Source organism: Dromiciops gliroides, chromosome 3, assembly GCF_019393635.1.
Source record: "Dromiciops gliroides isolate mDroGli1 chromosome 3, mDroGli1.pri, whole genome shotgun sequence".
NCBI classification, from domain to species: Eukaryota; Metazoa; Chordata; class Mammalia; order Microbiotheria; family Microbiotheriidae; genus Dromiciops; species Dromiciops gliroides.
In genome coordinates this window covers 449,021,798-449,042,343 of record NC_057863.1, presented here as the reverse complement: position 1 = coordinate 449,042,343, position 20,546 = coordinate 449,021,798, and the positions used below count along the sequence as shown (strand labels likewise).

The window sequence follows — 20,546 nt, the reverse complement described above, 5'->3', positions numbered from 1 at the left end:
CTAAGATTATAAACAAGGATGGACTTCACTCCTTTGAATATAATTATTTCTTACAATGAATATCCAGTAAGCATAATGATTCCCAAACTTTCCATATCTTTCAGTCACACATGTGACTAACAAAAAAAAAAAATTGGTCCATTGTAGAATACCATCTGTGAAAGCCTGAGAGTTCCCTTCTTAGTCCTGTATAAAAAATGCCTTTGATATGTACTTAGATTATTCTATTGATGATTTTATAAAGATGGGAAATCAGGAATAAGAATGAGTTAGCACTTATTGATATTTTCTGGGTCACCTTTAAGCAGTAGTAAAATCAGTAATTTTCTACATTCTTTCCTCTGACATTCTGAGAACTGACTTTCTACATGCCTCACACTGTGTTAACTTTAGCACTGAATTCTTCTGTGTGCATTTGGTCCAGTCCAACCCCTTTCCAACCTTGTCTATTATTGTACCAACTCTACTTCCTCACATGGCACATCAGGGATTGGATGCTACCATGGAAATATGATGTCTTAACTGTTAGCAGTGGAGAAAATATTCTGCTATATAATTCCTGGAATATATTTTCCACTTTTTCATCTGAATATTGTCCTCCCTTCAGTTTAAAAACTGAAAATATTTTAACTGGGTCTGTCTCGGATCCTTCAGTAATTTCCTCCCTACAACCACTTTTCACTATTTAATGAGCCAATGCTCTTCATTCTCCTTTTCCAACTTTTTCCACAAGAATCCATAAAGAAGGTCATATTACAAATTCATGCTACCTTTGACCACTACATCTCGTGCCTTAAAAACATTTCAAGTATTGTCTGGATTTTTTGTCTTGTCATGATGGAGGTTGATGTATATCATTCACCTTCCTTAAAAATGGTGATGTAATCTTTGTCAATAACTGTTCTTTTAGTCATTTTCCAATGAGTACTAAGTGAGTTTAAATAGGCAGGTCAAAGCTCTTTGAATTAAGCATAGTAACTTCTCATTTTATCATTTGAAAAATGTAGTATTGATTTATTTTTTTCTCTAACAAGTAGATGGTCTGTATGAGGAAACATGATTCAGGAATAAATTCTCTAAGAATAATCAGTCACTTCCTTTCATTAAGTACAACCAATTGGGGCAGCTAGGTGGCGCAGTGGATAGAGCACTGGCCCTGGATTTCAGGAGGACCTGAGTTCAAATCCGGCCTCGGACACTTAAAATTACTAGCTGTGTGACCCTGGGCAAGTCACTTAACCCCCATTGCCCCACAAAAACCAAAAACAAAAACAAACCCAACAAAAGATAAACCAATTTATTTTTTGGTGAGATTTTTTCCATTGTTCACCATTTTCAGGGTCTTGTCACACTCTCTTTCTTAATAAAGTATTGGGATACGTAGGTTTGTGAGTTCTATAGAGTTTAGGCTTTCAGGACTTTTTGTTTTTAAGTCCTGAAACATTTTTCACTTTCTCTCACCATGTCCCCTTGAACTGAAGTTTAAAAAAAGTATCAAAATATAGTCCAGACCCATCATTTCATCAGTTTAGGGAGCTTCTTAATAAGAAAACTTTCTTTAATCATGCAGTAGAGTAATTGCTCTGCAACCCAATCGTCTCAGAAAGCTGCAGAGTAGGAGAGGTTGTTACTTGTCCTGATTTATCTAGTCAATATCTATCACAGGTGGGATTTGAACCCGGATTCTTGTTCTGAATCTTTTTTTTTTTTTGGTGAGGCAATTGGGATTAAGCGACTTGCCCAGGGTCACACGGCTAGTAAATGTCAAGTGTCTGAGGCTGGATTTGAATTCAGAACCCTCCTGACTCCAGGGCAGTGTTCTATCCACTGTGCCACCTAGCTACCCCCGTTGTCCTGAATCTTAAGACAGTTCTCTAATCCACTATTACACCACTGTCTATTAAAGTATATATTGATTTAATTTTTAAGTTCTTACAGATTGATCTTTAATTCTGCATATTTTCCATTCCTGATCTGTTGTCCTCTCTCCTGTTTTTCCTCCTTTGGTGAGATTTGCCACCATAGATTCAACTTTTTCTATTGAACCAATTATTTCCTCCATGCAGGTCATAATCTTTGCTTTCACAATTCTTATTTCTCTCTTAAACCATTTGGGGCATCATGCTGTGGTGGTATGCTCTCATTGAGAATTCACAGGGTCTCTTCTCCTCTGTTGTTGATTCACTTTCCTTTGTCTTACAATATTCATAGATGTCTGGACCAATTTATACTTTTGTACAATTGTGAAATCCTCTATCTCCTAATATCCTGCATGATGCTTTCTTTTAAAAACAAAGTGTTGTCAAGAGAACTGCACTTTTATCCCACATTGGCACCTAGTACAGTTGTCTGGGCACGTAGTAGGTACTTAATAATGTTTATGGACGATGATTTAAATGCATATTCTACTTCCTTTTATTTTCTTTTTCCAAGCAAGAAGTGCCTGAGTCATCTTTCCATAGCCTGAACCTTGTTTGATCTGCTGAGTTTCATCTATTTATATTGAGAATGTCAGAATCTTTAGTCAAAGGACCAAAGGTTTAGAGTTGTAAGAACCAAATACTGTATTCTAGTCAGCTACTCATTATACAGTGAGGCGACTGAAGTTCAGAGTGGGGAGACAGGTCATATGAGCAGTAAATGAAGAAGCTGAAATTCAAACCCCTGACTCTAATTCTGCACTATTTCTACTATATCAACTTGACTCCTTATAATTAAATTCCTTCAGCTGCATGTCTATTCCTTGGACAAAGATTTCATATTATTTATAATTATCATCATTATTATCATCACTATATCCTTGTTATTCTAGGACATTTTCAGTTAATTGGAAGTAGAAAGGGAAGAAATAATTAGGTAAGAGGATAGTAGCCTGGGTGATGCATAGCAAGAATTTCATATGATTTGAAACCATTGGAGATGTGAAGGCTTGCAGGAACCCCCAAATGCTGGAAAACTAGGATCTGTCATACTCTTTATATCATTAATTCCATGGCCACTAATATGGAACTAGTACTAAGAGTAAAAAAAAAATGATGCATTAGGCATAGGGCTGAAGATTGGTCCTACTCAAAATTATGATCATCAGCAAACATGTAGAATAATTCTGTAAGTAACTTTCACTTGTGTTCTCTTCTCTCAAGAATACAAGATATATTGAAATAATCAGAAATACTAATACCACAATGGCTGGAAATGCTTTTGTATAGATGATGCTGACCATAAAAATGATAAACCACAAGGACACAGGGAATGCATTGAAGATGGGAATACCTTCACCATTGGCTAATACTATATGGTAACAAAACCAGAAATGGACCTTCCTGGTTATTGGTAAGGGCTTTGGACTGTATAATGTCAATGGTACCCTCAAGCGATGAAGAAAAATATGATTTTCAAAGAGACTTGGAAAGATTTTATGACCTAATACAGAGTGAAGTGAGCATAAGGACAATTTATACTATAACATCCATATTATAAAAATGAAATAAAAAATTGAAGACACATAAATTGATGAAAAATGAAATGGGCACATTCATGAGAATAATTTATACAGTAACAGTGGCATTGTAGAAACAAACAACTTTTAAAGCCCAAGGAATTCTGATCAATCTAATGATCATCCATGATTCCAGAGAATCAACGATAAAGCATGATGCCCATCTCTCAACAGAGAAAGTCCTGAATTGTTTTTAAGATTGCTACTCATGACATGAACAAAACCTTATCTTTGGTTACAGCAACAGTTTTAACCACAGGAGGAAAAATGTATTCATCAAAAAATATTCCTAATGACAAATATTAAAATGACTCACAAAGACTATTAAAGACCTGTGGAAAGGTATTGAACAGTAGCCTCAATATCTAGCTAGTAATATAGCAAACAAACAAACAAACCCTTGAATCCTGTGCTGTCAAGTAAAGACAACACAAAAGAAACAGGCAGAATGGAATCTGGAAAACAAATATATAGTTGAATTCTATGTTTCATAAAACAACAATTAGACCTAAAAAGCCAAGAGTATAAGGTGACACCAAGAATCAAATTAGTCCTAAGAACAAAATAAATAAAGCAAGAGTAAAAGAAAAACTTTGCTATAGAGGGCTGGGAAGCAAAGAAATCAGAGAAGAAAGAAAAGTCCTAAAGGAAGATGTGGAAGATTCTGTTCTATACAGTTCAGACTAATTCCTTAAGATAACACCACAATTTGGATCAAACATGAAATAGAAAACTTGTGTACTATTAACATAATGAAGAATGGAAAAGTCATCTCTAAGGAGTTAATTGAAATCCTTCCTATGCAAATTGGAAAGGCCATGAGGCCAAGTTCATTGGTTTATATTCTTCCCAGAAGTGAATGAATTACTAGCAAAGTACTTTACCATTTTCCCCTCAAGTAAAATCCTGATCTCAGAGAAATGCAAATTAAACAACTCTGAGATATCATCTTATGCCTATTAGAATGGAAAATATAACAAGAATGGGAAAATATTGGTTGTTAGAGGGATTGTAAGAAAACTAGGACATTAATCCACTGTTGGTGGAGTTGTGAAAAGATTCATCCATTCTGGAGAGCAATTTGGAACTATTTCCAAAGGTCTATAGAATTGTTCATTTCTTTTGATCAGCAATACCAGTACTTGGTTTATATCTGAAAGATATCCCCAAAAGGAGAAAAAGGACCTATTTGTGCAAAAATATTTATAGCAGCTCTTTTTGTAGTGGCTAAAAATTGGAAATCAAAGTAATGCCCATCAACTGGGGGCTAAACAACTGTGGTATATGATGGTAATGGAATATTACTGTGCAGTAAGAAATGACAAACAGGATGACTTCAAAAAAGCTTGGAAGAGACATTTATGAAATGATGTATCGGGAACTGAGCAGAACCAAAAGAACAATGTACACAGGAACAGCAATATTGTTTGATGAAGAACTGTGAATGACTTGACTATTCTCAACAATTCCATAATCCAAGACAATCCCAAAAGAATATTGATGAAACATACTATCCACCTCCAAAGAAAGAACTGCTATTGATGGAACAGACTAAATATGCAATTTTTCACATTCTTTCATTAAGTGACAAATATGGTGATGTTTTGCATGATTATATATGTATAACCCATATTGGATTGTTTGCTGCCTCGGGAAGGGGGAAGGGGAGGGAGGGAAGGAGCGATAGAGATTGGAACAGAAAAATATAAATAAAAATGTTTAACCCGAAAAAAGAAGGCAGCACATATTTACTACTAACAGATGAAAATAGCAGTAACCCCCTCCAAATATAGACCAAATATGTGTGTATGTACTTCATACAAAGCATTCACAGCTTGCATCACTAAAAATAAATCAACAGATATTTATGAGAAAACAACACTGAAAAGCAAAGTAAAGTAGTAAAAAAATTAAATTACTGATTTGGCAATTTTTGAACAGGTCATGTGAATGAACTGGAATATTAATGGTACTTTTATTAGTTATTAAAAAGTCTTTGATGCAGTTCCACATTCATGGCTTATTCATGTTCTGCATATAAAAATTAAAAATACATAAGTATAATGAAGGGCAGGTAGATGGTGAAGTAGATAGAGTGCTGGGCCTGGAGTCAGGAAGACTCCTCTCCCTTGGTCCAAATCTGGCCTCAGACACTTATTGTGTGACCCCAAACAAGCCACTTAACCCTGTAAAATGAATTGGAGAAGAAAATGGCAAACCACTACAGTATCTTTGCCAAGAAGACCCCAAATGGGGTCACAAAGAGTCAGAGATTACTGAAAAATGACTGAACGACAACTTTACATTCTAATAACTTCTATTTAGCTACACAAATATATAGTTTATCTACCTTTACAACATTTTGTGGAATATTAAATGTACATTAATAAGCAGCTTTGTGGTTTTGTGCATAGTGTGCTAGGCCTGTAATCCGGTAGACCTGTGTTCAGATCCTGATTCAGATACTCATTGGTTATGACTCTGGGCAAGTCACTTAAAAAAAAAAAATCTGTCTCATATGTAAAACAGTGATAACAATAGCACCTAACTTCCTGGGTTGTTGGGAATAAAAAATGAAATATTTACAACATATTTTGCAAACCTTAAAGTGTTATAAAAGGGATGCTATTATTATTATTGCTATTATTACAAGGAAAGACGACAATGATAAAATAAAAACAAAAAAAAACCAAGAGAAACACTTGTCCCAGGATGATTTCTACATGAAAGATGTGAATGAGATAGGATTGCTACTATATGTTGTTGCTCCTGCCACCATCACTATTACTACTACTAGTATCTCTACTTGTGGTTTCATTGATAAAGAGAGCTCTCTGTATATAAACTCTCCAATGATTCAAATGATCAACTTATTTATAACTTACAATTTTAATGAAATATCTGGGCTGCAGAGAATTTACTTGGTTAGTCACACAACTAGCATGTGTCAGAGAAATAATTTGAACAAAGGATTTCTTGATTCTAAATGCCAGCCACGATGCCACATTGTCGCTCATGTAGAGTACTAAGAATTAAGCAAAATGTTTATAGATATCCTAAAAACTGTCATTTTTTTAACACTCTCTGCTTTAATTTCTTACACCCTGCTTACCAGCATTGTAGATGTGCAAGGCTGCTGCACGGAACCAAGGGCCATTTTACATTTTCCTTTATTTTGTGGCCTGTCCTAGATAAAGAATTCATCACTAAATGACCAGTCTACCTGTGATGTTTGGCCTAGTTATGTGTGGAAAAGTCACTTAGAAATCTGACAGCCTGATGCCAAGACTACAGTTGAAGCTTTTCTACCAGAACCGACACTCTCCTGGAATTGTCTTTTAAAACCCAGCATCACCAACATTTCATCAATTCAAAGAAATGCAATGTGACTAGGCAGATGGAATGAGGTTTATGTCATCTTACAGAAGAAGAGCAGAGGAAGGAACAGGAAAAGGACATATGCCTTTAACGTTCACAATTACAAAAAAACATAGCTTAGTTTACTACAAGTTTGTAAGCTTACTTAAAAATCTTTTTTCTTTTTTATTTAGCAGCCTTATATATGAAAACTGAATTACTGAGTAGAATATCTGATTCACTACTCTTGAAATCAAATAAAGTCATCACTAGCATCTTAATAGAAGAGTGATATATTAAATGCCTGCCCAAACGTAACAATCTCAATGACACTGAACAGGCAATAGTCCAATGAAAAGGCTTGACACAGCATTCTTTGATAATGATAGTAGTGGTGATCATAATTGGTGATCATTTACAGCACTACAAAGTTTGCAAATTGATTTAACTTAATGATTTCATTTGAGCCTCACAACAACTCAATATGGTATATAGCTAAGTAGTCATGGCTTATATATCTGTGGTTTCCAGGGTTTTCTTTTTGTTTATTAGTTTTGTTGAAGAACACTAGATTTGGAATCAAAGGGTCTATATACAAAGCCCATATTTATAATATGACGGGACTGGACCAGGTAACTTCTAAGTTGCCTTTCAGCTCAACATCCTATGATCCTACATATAATTCTAAATCTCTGCTAACTCACTATAGGGTGGCTAAGTAGTGCAGTGGATAGAACACTGGGCTTGGAATCAGGAAGACTCATTTTCATGAATTCAAATCTGGTCTTAGACACTTAATAGCTTTGTGACCTGGGGCAAGTCACTTAACCCTGTCTGTCTCAATTTCTCATCTGTAAAATGAGCTGGAGAAGGAAATGGCAAACTACTCCAGTATCTCTGCCAAGAAAACCCCAAATGAGTCATGAGACAGGACTGAAACAACAAGAAAATTTGTAAAATTCCTTCCAGTTCAACATCCTGTGATCTTACATATACTTCAAAATCTTTGCTATCTTACTATAGACATTAAAAAGTCCATTAAGGGGAGAGATGTTAGTCTTCCATCAGAATAAAAAATAGTGTGCTAATTCCAGAAAGCTAATTCCTTTCATGGAACCCTAAGGTAACTATTGTGTACTAAGAAAAGGAAATAAAATTAAGAGTTATCTGGGGGGGGAGGGGCAGTTAAGTGGCACACTGGCCCTGGATTCAGGAGGACCTGAGTTCAAATATGGCCTCAGACACTTGACACTTACTAGCTGTGTGACCCTGGGCAAGTCACTTAACCCTCATGGAAATGTTATCTGGGAAACAGAAACTCCTCCTAAAAACTTTATCCTCATATCCTTACCATGCCCAAAAAGTCAACAAGTTTTCATTGTCTTCAGATGAGACTTTTTTATATTACAACTAATATATTAACAGATGTCTGGTTTGAATGTTTTGATATACAAATCACTCTATCCATTATCCCCTATTGCTCTCATAATTATACCAGGTAGCATTAGATAGGTAACACTAACAATTATTATGCCTTTTTGACAGATGTATAAAAACATTAAATAATTTGCTCACAGCTAGTAAATATCAAAACAGGACAATGGAACCATTATCTAATGAACTTACACTTAAATCCATTAAGAACTTAAGTATATTTTAATGGTACACTCACTATTTCGAGAAAAATTATCATACCAAAAACTTTCCTTGAAATAGTGAGACTATATGTGATGGCAGAAGTAATTTTCTCTGGCTATGAAACAGCATGTAATTTAATACTGGAAATATATAGATTTGTGTTGCAAAATCCATCACTGGGGGGAAAATCTGCTCTTGAAGATAAAGAACATTCATAATTAAAGATAGTAAAAGGGGAGAGAGGGAAAACTTACTGAGGGTGTGGAAAAGAAAAAAATGTTGTATGCAAACATTAAAACTTCTCTCAAGTGAAATTCTATTAGTTCTGACTCAGCAAGAAAAGCTATCAGCCATCAGTTAGAGAATTAAAACAAAAAGTAACAACTGAAAAAAAGTCACAATAAACAAATAGGGCAATTTGGATTTGAATCAATAATTCTTCCAAGAGATGATATTTTACAAAGTATGAAACAGAAAGTACATACATATTTTCATCAAGAAAATAAAATTAATATTTTATTTAGTACCTATTTGTGAACTATACTTTCTTGCTTCCAATGGCTGTTTCTGCTTCTGTCCTGTTACTCTTCTCACTACTAAATCTTTCCTCTTTCTTCTACTATTTTTTCTATCATGTCTTATGGTTTCTTGATATGTTTAAAATATAATCAAATCTTTATTTCATGAATTTTGGATGCTAACATTTAAATATATAGCAATTATATTTATGCATTTTTATATTTCATTGGCATGATATTTATTTTTGTATATTTTTCATTAAAATTGAAATATAAATATCTCATATGACAGTACAAAGCTGTTCCTAGCACCTAATTGTCCTCAGCTTCCCAAATGCAGCTTTTTTTCCCACCCTGTCAGCCAAAATGAGGTAGACTCAGGACAGAACTGTCCCTGGGACCTGATTGATCCTCTGTTCCCCCATAGACTTTTTGTTTATCTAGAGGCACAAAAAGTGCCAACCAGGTGGAGTCTAGGCCTCTTAAACTTGGTGGGTGCCCAAGACCATTCAAGTAACCAAAACCTCATGACATGCAGACTGGACATAATTCCAGATGTAAAAAAGTGGGGCTGAGTCCAGAAAAGCTAAGTTTTGTTGTAACTTTCTTGTATATTCTTGCCATGTTATGACAAAGTCAATCTTCTTGGTTAAATGTTCAATGACTTTTGAGTGCCTTACTTCTTCCCAATGCTGAATCTTAACTTCCATTAGATACCTGTCAATAACACCATATATACTTAAGGAGACATAGTTTTTGTCCACACACTGTGATTGTGGGCACACCATGACCTCTGTGGGACTCTCTGTACCCATCCAATGAATGGGGTAAGATTAGAAAACCTTTAAGGTTCCTTCCATCTCTAAATCTATGGTCCTATTATGCTCTTTAACAGCATAATATGTCTTTTTGTTTTCACTAGAAACACTTATTGAATTCAGCAGGTTGTGGTGATGAGGGATTTAGGTCATATACTCATAATACTTTTACTATATATATATATATATATATATATATACAATGGAAACACTATTTAATTTTCAATTTTTCTTGACACATTTTGTTTGTATATCAGTTTTAGATACAACTCCCACTAACTGGCCCTTCTCTGTTAACAAGAAAACAATTATGTCACGCTGACTGACACACATAGCCACTATGTCTGGTAAATAAATTTTAACACCCTGTATCCAGAGTCCTTGATTTCTTTAATAAATCACTACACAAGCATTTATTAAGTGCTCAATATGCAAGCTTAGAGATATAAAGACAAAAATCAAATCCCTGCCTTAAAGAAGCTTTCATTCTATCAGGGGAGACAACATGTTCATATTTAAGTATGTTATATATATATATATATATATATATATATATATACACACACACATATATATATATATACACACACAAATATATACACATATATATGTAAATATATACATACAGATGAAAGATAACTTGCAGGGTAGCAGAGGAACTAGTAGTTCTGAGTATCAGGAAAAGCTCTGTGCACAAAGTAGCATCTGAAATGAGTTTTGAAGCAAGCAGAAAATTGTAAGAGGTGGAGTAAAGAGGTAATTCATCTCAGGCAAGGGTGATATCCAGTGCAAAATTTAAAAAAGATGAGAGAAAGAATGGTGTGTGTGTGCGTGTGTGTGTGTGTGTGTGTGTGTGTGTGTGTGTGTGTATGATGAACTGTATAAAGGACAGTTTAGATGGCCAGTAGAATAAGAGGAAGATAGTAATAAGGTTGAAAAGGTAGGTTGGAGCCAGGTTACAAAGGGATTTAAAAATCAAATAGAAGAGACTGTACTTGATTTGAGAAGAAATAGGAAATCACTTGAACTTTGTGAGCAGGATAGTGATTTGTTCAGACCACTGATCTAGGAAAAAAAATTCAAGCTATGTAGTCAATAGATTGAAGAGAAAAGAGAATTGACCTAGAAGACCACTTTGAACATTATTTCAGTTATTCTGTCAAAACATGAGAAGTACCTGGAATAATGTGTTTGATTTATCAGAGAAAAGGAGATAGATTGGAGAGATTTGCTAAAGATAAATTGACTAGATATAGAAACTAAGTAGAGATGTGTTTGATGAAGAGAGCAAACTTGAGCATCAATTAATTATAGTAGAAATCAAACTGTCGAACTTTTAATTTCTGAAATGGAGAATGACTGATGATTGGTGGTTGTCTAAGTTTCCTTCTACATCTAGGACCTGTTTTAGAGATATGTCACTTTTCTCCCTAGTATCTCATCAGCTGCCAGGCTGCTATCTGCATATCCCATGTCCTCCCATCTCACTTTCCAGTCATGGAACCATAATTATATCAACTCAGTTATTGCTGCTCAAAAACTGGGCCATCCATTACTCTTTTTTTTTCTTGGTGAGGTAATTGGGGTTAAGTGACTTGCCCAAGGTCACATAGCTAGTAAGTGCCAAGTGTCTGAGGCTGGATTTGAACTCAGGTCTTCCTGACTCCAGGGCCAGTGCTCTATCCACTGCGCCACCTAGCTGCCCCCATCCATTACACTTTATAACTCCACTCATCATGTTTGTATATTTCCAAATCAAAATATCCCTCCCTGGTCACCACCCCACTGTAGATCTTATCACCTGCAATTAGAATGTAAGTTCCTTGAGGGCAGGAACTATTTTTAACTTAATGTTTGGATTCTTCAACACTTAGAAAATACTTAATAAATCATTTTTCATACTTTTATTTATTCAATAATTATTAAGCACCTACTGATTTTGCCAAGAAACTCCCACATGGGGTAACCAATAGTTGGACATGACTGAAATGACTGAACAACAACAAAACTGTTGGAATTTACATTATCTCAGAAGAAACAACATATGCATGTATAAGCATATCCAAAATAGTTTCAAGATAATTGAAGGCAATAATAACTCAACAAAGTGGGATCGAGAAAAGATGACTCCAAAGTTTCAAACCTGGATAACTGGAAGTTTGAAAGAGACGTGGTAAAATGATGAATTCTGTTTTGGACAGATTTATTTTGAGATGTTTATATATCATCCATTTTAAAATGTCTAATAAGCAGTTGGAATTAAGGAGAGAGTTTTTGCTATTGTTGTTGTTTTTTCAGTTGTTTCAGTCATGTTCAACTCTTTGTTACCCCATTTGGGGTGTTCTTGCCATCTCTTTCTCCGTTCATTTTACAGATGAGATAAATGTGGCAAACAGGCTTAAGTGACTTGCCCAGGGTCACAGAGCTAGTAAGCGTATGAGGCTGAATTTAAACTCAAGTCTTCCTGACTCTAGACCTGGAGCTGTATTCACTGCACTACTTAGGGACAGACAGACAGACAGATGTGAAAATCGTCTGCAAAGAAATGGTAAAAGTAAAACCAAGGTAGTTGAAGCCACTAAGAGAAAATATACAGATTAAGGTCTGAACCTTGGAGGAGACATACATAATTATGAGCATGATGGATGATGATCCAGCAAAGGAGACAAAAAGAAGTGGTTATGTAATTAGGAGAACCAAGAGAATAAGTGCCTGAAATGCTAAACAATGGAATTTACATTTTATCCTATGAGCAATGGAAAGCCACTGGAGTTGGTTGGTAGGTAAGATGATCAGATGGTCAAATCTATTTGAAGTATAATTTGGCAGAAGTTTTTTGATGGATGGGAGTAAGAAGAGATCTGAAATAGACCAATTAAGGAAGTGTTATAATATTCTAGCCAAGAAGTGATGAGAGCCTCATGATGGTAATTATGTGAGTGAAAAGAAGGAATTAGTTTCAAATATGTTTTATAGGTAGAAGTCAAAATATTTGGTAATTGATTGGATATGTGAAATGAGTGAGAATGAAGAGTCAAGGATAATCCTGTGATTACAAACCTGAAACAATGGAATTGACTTTGACAGAAATAGGTAAGTTTGGAAGAGGGAAGTTTTAGGGTGAAAAATTAATAGGTTGTTTAGGATATGTTGAGTTTAAGATGTCTCCAGGACATCCAGTTTGAAGTATCCTAAAGTCAATTGGTGATGCAGGGCCAAAATTCATTGGAGAGACTTGTGATGAATATATAGATTTGGGAGTCAACTGTATAGAGACTGTAGTTAAACCCAGGAGTCTAATGGATTACCAAGATGGTGTAGAGGAAGAAGAAAGGGTCCAGGACGGAAACATGGGCTTTACTCACAGTTAGGAGGCATGATTTATGTAAAGTTCCAGTAAAGGAAATTAATCATCCAAAAATACTTCAAAAGTTCCCTTTCCTATTAATATAATTTTTAATTTGCATTTTTATAGTAGGGAATAGTTTTCAAAGGCTTTAAAAACCATCATATAATAAAATTCCTGAGATTACTTGACACTCCATTAAATGTAGTAAGAATTGAATATATTTTGGTTGAATTCACATGCAGAATGGTTATCAAAAGCATTTTGCAAGATTAACAAGGCAGGAATTTTCCTTATTTCATGACTCAGGATACTGAAGTTTAAAGATTTGTCTAGAAAAAGTAAGTGGTGGAGTTGGGACTACAATCTAAGTCTTCCAAGCCAGTTATGTTCTAGTTATCCTGGCTGATTATAGCTTTATAACATTTTTGAGAAGCTATTCTTTGTAATAATCATACTTTCTCTCTGGTTACATAGAATTTTTTGTTAAGATACCTCATTAAGAGGATGTTAATGAATGGCTCCGTGCTTCTGGGAATTCCCTTAAAATTAAGTAATGACTGATATGTGAATGAATTCCCTTAATTGGTAAGTATAGTGGGAGAGTATGAGAGAGATTCAGTTACAAAGTCGGACAGATTACCAATAATTAGTAGCAATTATATTGTTTGTATTTCAAATTCAATAAAATGTTAGTCAAAGAATGAGAAAGCCTTTCCTTTTTTTCATGTTTTAGAACCTAGTTTGGTGCTAAGGTGAGGGGGAAGGAAAAATAAATACTCTGATATTTTTATTGTATTTGGCTGGTATTATGGTGGTGCCATCAACAGATATATTAAATTTGAGATAAGGAACATATTTAGGGGAGATGATGAATTCCACTCTGGAAATGGAGTTCTAGGTGCCAAAAGGATACCTAGTTGGAGATATGCAGTAGGTAGTTGGAAAAAAGGGACTGGAGTTCAAGAAAGAGATTGTGAATGGATACACAGATTTGAGAATCACTGTATAGGGTTGAAAAATAAAACTTTTGGATGATGATGAGATCTCTAGGAGAGAAAGTATAGATGAAAAAGAAAAAGATGGCCTAGGACAAGAGACTCCAAAGGCAAGAGGAGTGTAAGGAATTGAAAAGTCATTGTTCAAAAAAAAGGGAGAACAATTCACTGAAGTAAGGAGTGGAGAATCTATCTAGGAAAAGGGTCAACATACTCAAATCCTGCAGAAAATTTTAACAGGTGAAAACCAAGAAATGCACCAGTATTAGAAAGGTCACCTTTGACATCTATGGTTAGGGGAGGAATTCTACGAATGCTAAAAGATTTTTTCCCAAGGGAAAAAAGTTATCAAAGAAAATAAAATGGATAATTTGATTTTGATTAAATAAAAGTGAAGAAAAGCTTTTGCATAACTAAAATCAATGCAGTCAGAATTAGAAGGGAAATAGCTAACTAGCCTGCTAGAGTCACAACTTTCCCACATCCTCTCTAACATTTAACATTTTCCTATTTTGTCATATTAACCAATCTCATAGGTGTGATGTGGCATCCCAGAGGTTTTTTAAATTTGCATTTCTCTAATCAAAAGTGACTTAAAGCACTTCTTATGCCTATATGTAGCTTTGATTTCTTCATCTGAAAACTGCCTATTCATATCCTTTGACCATTTATCAATTGGGGAATGGCTTCTATTCTCATAAATTTGATTCATTTCTTTATATTTGAGAAATGTGGCCTTTATCAGAGACACTTGGTATAATATTATTTTCCAGAGGTCTTTGAAGTACATTGATGATAATAAAATTTGACTAACTTTTTTGTTCAGACTCCACCCAGGGGGGAGTAGCTATTGCATTCTGCTAGGATATGTGTAGGCCATAAATTCTTTGAATAGACTTCCCAAGACTGGGGGATGGTCTGGGTATAGAGATAGTCTCTTTGTCCAAGAGTGACATGATGCCACTCACTGTCCCTCATTGTAATATTCATTCATTAATTGTTAACCAATCAGGTTTGATTCCCACACTGGGGAATATCTATTCTTCAAAAGCTTTACAAACTGTGAACCCAATGCCCTGAAGGGTCTTTTGGTCTGAGAGATGGCCAAATGATGATCCTTTTATTAAAAAACATGCTGGCCTTATTAATAAAATTATTAAATTGCCAGAAATATGTCTCTCAAAACTTTTTAATTGCCAGGCCCATGGATAGATAATAAAAGTCAGTTTTTAAATTGGTGAATCCAAGTTTTCAGCAATCACATAAAAATGCTCCAAATAACCAATAAGAGAAATATAAATTAAAACAACTCAGAGGTTCTCCTTCATATACATCAGAATGGTAAACATTATATAGAGAAAATTATAATCATTGGAAGAGTTATGGGAGGAAAGGGACACTAATGTACTACCAGTGGAACTATGTTTGATTCACTTATTCTGGGAAGCAACTCAAACAATTTCCTTAAAGTCAACAGCTTTTGATCCAGTGATACCACTAATACTCCCAAAAAAGATCAAAGAGAGAAGGAAAGGACTCATGAGAATTTATAGTCACACCTTCTTTAAGTAAAATACTAGGGGAAAAGTGGATGCTCATCAATTCGGGGATGACTGAACAAATTGTCGAATATGGATGCAATGGAATATTGTTGTGCTGTAAGAAATGATGGATATGATGACTTCATAGAAAGTTGAAGACTAAACTGATATACAGCAAAAGAAGTAGAACCAGGAGGCATGATTTACTTTGTCTCAATAACTTGAAGGAAAACAACTTTGAAAGTTTACAAAAATTCTGATAAATATGGTAACCAATCATGACTGATGATGAAACATACCAACCATCTCTCTGCAGGACAGAATGGATGAAAAGGGTAAAATAAGATATATTTTCAGACATAGCCAGTAACTTTCATTTTAAAAAATTGACTATATTTAAAATATATGTTGTCATAATTGAGGGCTTATGAGTTAAAAAGTAGTAATAGAGAACAAAGGAAAGAAGGAAAATAAAAAGGTGCAGGGAGGAGAAGGCTGAAAAAAGGAGGAGGAAGAAGAAAAGAAAGAGAAGGAAAGCGAAGTAGAAAAAAAGAGAGGAAGAAAGGAAGAAAAGGAGAAGAGGAGAAAGAAAAAGAAGTATAAAAACATAGGGAAGGCAAAAAGTTCAGAAGGGAATACAATAGGGTAATTTTGTTACTACCATATTGAATTTAATACTTAAAAATAAACAATATGTGACAGAACTACATAATTTTATAATAACTTCCCTTTCTGTTGTTCATAGAGTGAAATGTTCATGGTTGTTGATGATTGTTATATTCGTTATAAAAATAATATTCAAAACAATATCACTGATGACCTATAAAAGAGCAGTTTCAGTTAGGATGGTGGGATACGAAGCTACTTCACAAAAGGTCAGTTGAGAACTGAGTAGCTCTTCCTATTATTTCATAAGTTTAAACCCAACATAGGGTTATAAGGCAATGGACTATGCTATTATAAAATATATTTCAATACGTCATCTATATTTATTGCATCCCTCACAGTGCCCAAGTAGGTGATCAATGAGATCACAAGATGTAAAAAATTATCAGAAAGTCAAAAACTAAGAATAACAAAAACCCCAGAAAAATGGAAATTACACAAAATGTATATTGTCCCCTAAATAATTCTTCCCTAAATAATTGATACTTTTATTATCATTTACCTCACTGTACTGTGTAATGATTGGAATGATGCCACCTACTGGAGACTTGCTGTGGGAAAGCTCCACCATGAGGAAAATGCCTCAGAGACATCGTGGCTTTTCCTTGGCGTCAGGAAATAACGTTCGCTCATGGGTGCTGTCTATCAAAGTTACCAGCCAATCAACTTGAGGAGCCTCCTATTTTCTGGGAGGAGACAGGAAGGAGGAAAGGGAGCCTGTGCGGAGAGCTCTTGGGTTTTTTAGGTTCCTGACTTGATGGTGTTGGCGGCAGAGGACTTCACAGGAAATTTGAGGAAAGATAGGAATGCCAGGCTGTTGGAATTCTGTTCTCAATCTTTTTCTTTCTATTTTCCAATAAACCCTTAAAAACCTAAACTCGTTTTATCAGTGATTTTAGTCAGTTTCCCCCAAAACTGGGGGAACAGATTAGAATCCACATTTAGAATCTTAAATTACACAACTGACAGTGGCCATGTTCTTGCAGCACAAAGTAAAAAATGAAAAGAGAAACATACAATTGAATTTGAAAAGCATCCTACTGCCATGCTTTTTCATCAAAATGCCCATTTACATTATGGATAAAGATTCAGAGAGAGCACAAGAAGGACACTGGAAAAATTCTAAAGAGGTGGGATGTCTTCCTATGGAGGGCCAACCCCCATTGAGGGAGTACTGTGCCAAATAGAGTTTTAAGTGGATAATTCACAGAAAATATAGTCCTCTAATGATTATTGATTTCATATGAAAAGTTTAGTTCATGAATTTCAGACTTAGAAATCCCTATGTGTAGGGCAACTTACAGCAGGCAAGGGGAGTGGCCAAGTTATAATATGCAGCTGATTGCATAAATATATCTATATTCTCTTTTCAGTGAATTCATTGGCCTATTAATTAACCTAGTGAGTAGCAACTCACACTGTGTCCTAATCTATTTACATTTTAACTACCTAAACCTGTTTTTTCTCTCCACAAAGGCTTATCACATCATATTTGTGTATATACACATATATATGTGAGTACATATATGTAGATACACGCAAATATATGTATATATACATATGTTATGTGTATAGTTTAGCATAGGCTTCCTTCTATAGATATATGTACATATGTATGTGAGTATAGGAATATGTGTGCAAATATATATGTAAATATATTTGTGTATATGTACACATATTATGTGATGACAAGCTTTTGTGAAGAGAAAAACAGGTTTAGGTAGTTATAGTATACATAGATTAGGACTCATTTTGAGTTTCTGCTCACTGGGTCAATTCATAGGCCCATGAATTCACAAGAAAAAGAAATAGTATTATGGTCAATAGCCCTTAAGTCCCTTACAAGATATTTGTAAATAAAGTTTCTAACATCCTTTAAGAGCAATAAGTATAAGATCATTCATTTGAAGGAGCAACTTTGCATACATAATAAGGTGTTTTTAGAAATACATATTTGAAAAACTGCTCTCCAAACACACCCAGCCCTACCTATATAAGTCACTAAGAACAACTGAGAATGAGATCAATTCTCCATTAAAAAATAGTAATATATTAAGGTTATAGGAGAGCTACATGGAACTGTAATTTCCCTCAGAGCTATAAAGAAGAATTACTATTAGGGAGACATTAAGGGATTATCATTATGGCAGATATTAAGTTTTAAAAAAATTAAATACAAAAGCATTCAAACTAAACCACGTGAAATGGTACCACAAAAAAAGGTTAAAAATGTAATTAAAGATAGCTAGGGAATTTTAAAAATGGAAACATTGTGCTAAACCATACAAAAATTAGGGGGAAGCAATTTAAAGAAACAATTTTTGGAAGGAAAGGGGTATGTGTATGTGTGTGTGTGTGTGTGTGTGTGTGTGTGTGTGTGTGTATTCAATGCTATAATCAATGAAGAACTTACCCTTCTGAGGATTTCACATATATTTGACAATTACGGGACTGGGGACTGGCTATTCTTAAACATAAATATCTTAGTTACTATATATACATGTACAAATATAAATGTATATGTGTATATATATCCACACACGTGTATGCACACATACATGTGTGGCTATATGTATGCCTGTATATATTATATATACAAATATATATCACAACATTTTAGAGTCAACAATCAATCATTTTATTATACTTGACTAACAGAACTCTTATAAAATCATTGTCCATAAAGCATTAAAACAGGTTCTATATATTATTCCAATATAAAGTTCCTAGGAGTATTCAGCAAGATAATTTAACACATTTAAATAACTTTAATGTATGAAAAAAAAAAACCACTTCAAAACCTACTGTTGTTTCAGTTTTTTTTTATTGCTGGGTTTTAAGGGAGCTTTAAAAGAGGCTCACATGCAAGAAAAGTGTTTTGTTTTGAGGTGAAGCTAGACTTCTGCTATGCCAAATCAGCTAAGACAGTGATGTGATGTAGGGATATCAATTTGATAGTTTTGCAGAGAATGAACTAGAAATGGTAGAGGCTGGATGGAGGTAGTTCAAAAGGAGACTATTCTAACATTCCAGCAAGAAGTGGTCAGGGACTAAATCAGGGATATGCATCAGCAGAGATAAAGAGTACTAAAGATACCATAGTAGTAGAATCAACAATACCTAATAACTGCTTGGATTTATGGAGGAGAGAGACTGGAGTTTTCATAATGTCCCTGGAAGACTGATGGTTTACTTTACCCTAATAGGGAAGTTATAAACAGGGATTGTATTGATTTATGGAAATAATGAATTTAATTTTGGATATATTGAGTTGAGATGCCTTATGCTGTTGGAGATATGAGGCTGGTATACCAGAAAGAGATGAAAGATGGAAATATGGATTGGGAATCACAGTTCATAGAAATGAAACTGAATTCAAGGTATCTTATGATATCACCAAAGCATATGAGGGACAGGGAGATGGAGAGGTAAAGAGAGGAGAAAGGGAGAGAGGCAGAAAAGAGTGGAGCAGGAGGAGGGGGGGATTGCCTCCCAAAAATCCAGGAAGAAGGAAGAGAGTATATACAGGAAGAAGGGATGGTGAGCAGTATCAACACCTGCAGAAAAGTTGAGGGAGATGAGGCAAATGAATTTAGAAATTAAGAAATCATTGATAATCTTGGTGAATACAGTTTCAGTACTGTGGCATAATGTGACAAGCACTTAGATAAAAGTGGTAGTATTAGCAATGAGGGAAAGTAAATGATTAAAGAAAATGCTGAGATGAAAAAAAGAAAAACCATAAAAGGGTTTGTTAACTGATTCCATAAGATGAATGAAGGACAGGGATAATGTAACTTCAGTCCAATGGGCTCCTCCTACCTGCTTTAGTTAAAGAAAAAGAAACACAAAATTATCTTACTTTCTATTCCTTTCTTCTGTCAATTCAGACAGCCATTGTTTTTCCCTTTGTTTAAAATTAATAATGTCACTTCTAGAAACTTCTTTATTTTCCAATTATGGCTCTGCTATATATTTGTCATAATACCAAAAAATGTCTGTCCAAAATACAGTATTCTAGGGAAGCAGCTAAGTAGCACAGCAGATAAAGCACTGGCCCTGTATTCATGAGGACCTGAGTTCAAATCCGAATTCAGACACTTGACTCTTACTAGCTGTGTGACCCTAGGCAAGCCACTTAACCCTCATTGCCCCCCCCCCACAC

The 20,546-nt window shown here is 34.8% G+C and overlaps 1 protein-coding gene across 1 annotated transcript in view; it reads right to left on the bottom strand.

Moving 5' to 3' along the window:
• LOC122751493 (sodium channel protein type 9 subunit alpha) overlaps positions 1 to 20,546 on the bottom strand; it is a 211,277-nt gene that overhangs the window by 153,235 nt on the left and 37,496 nt on the right. The window lies entirely within an intron of this gene.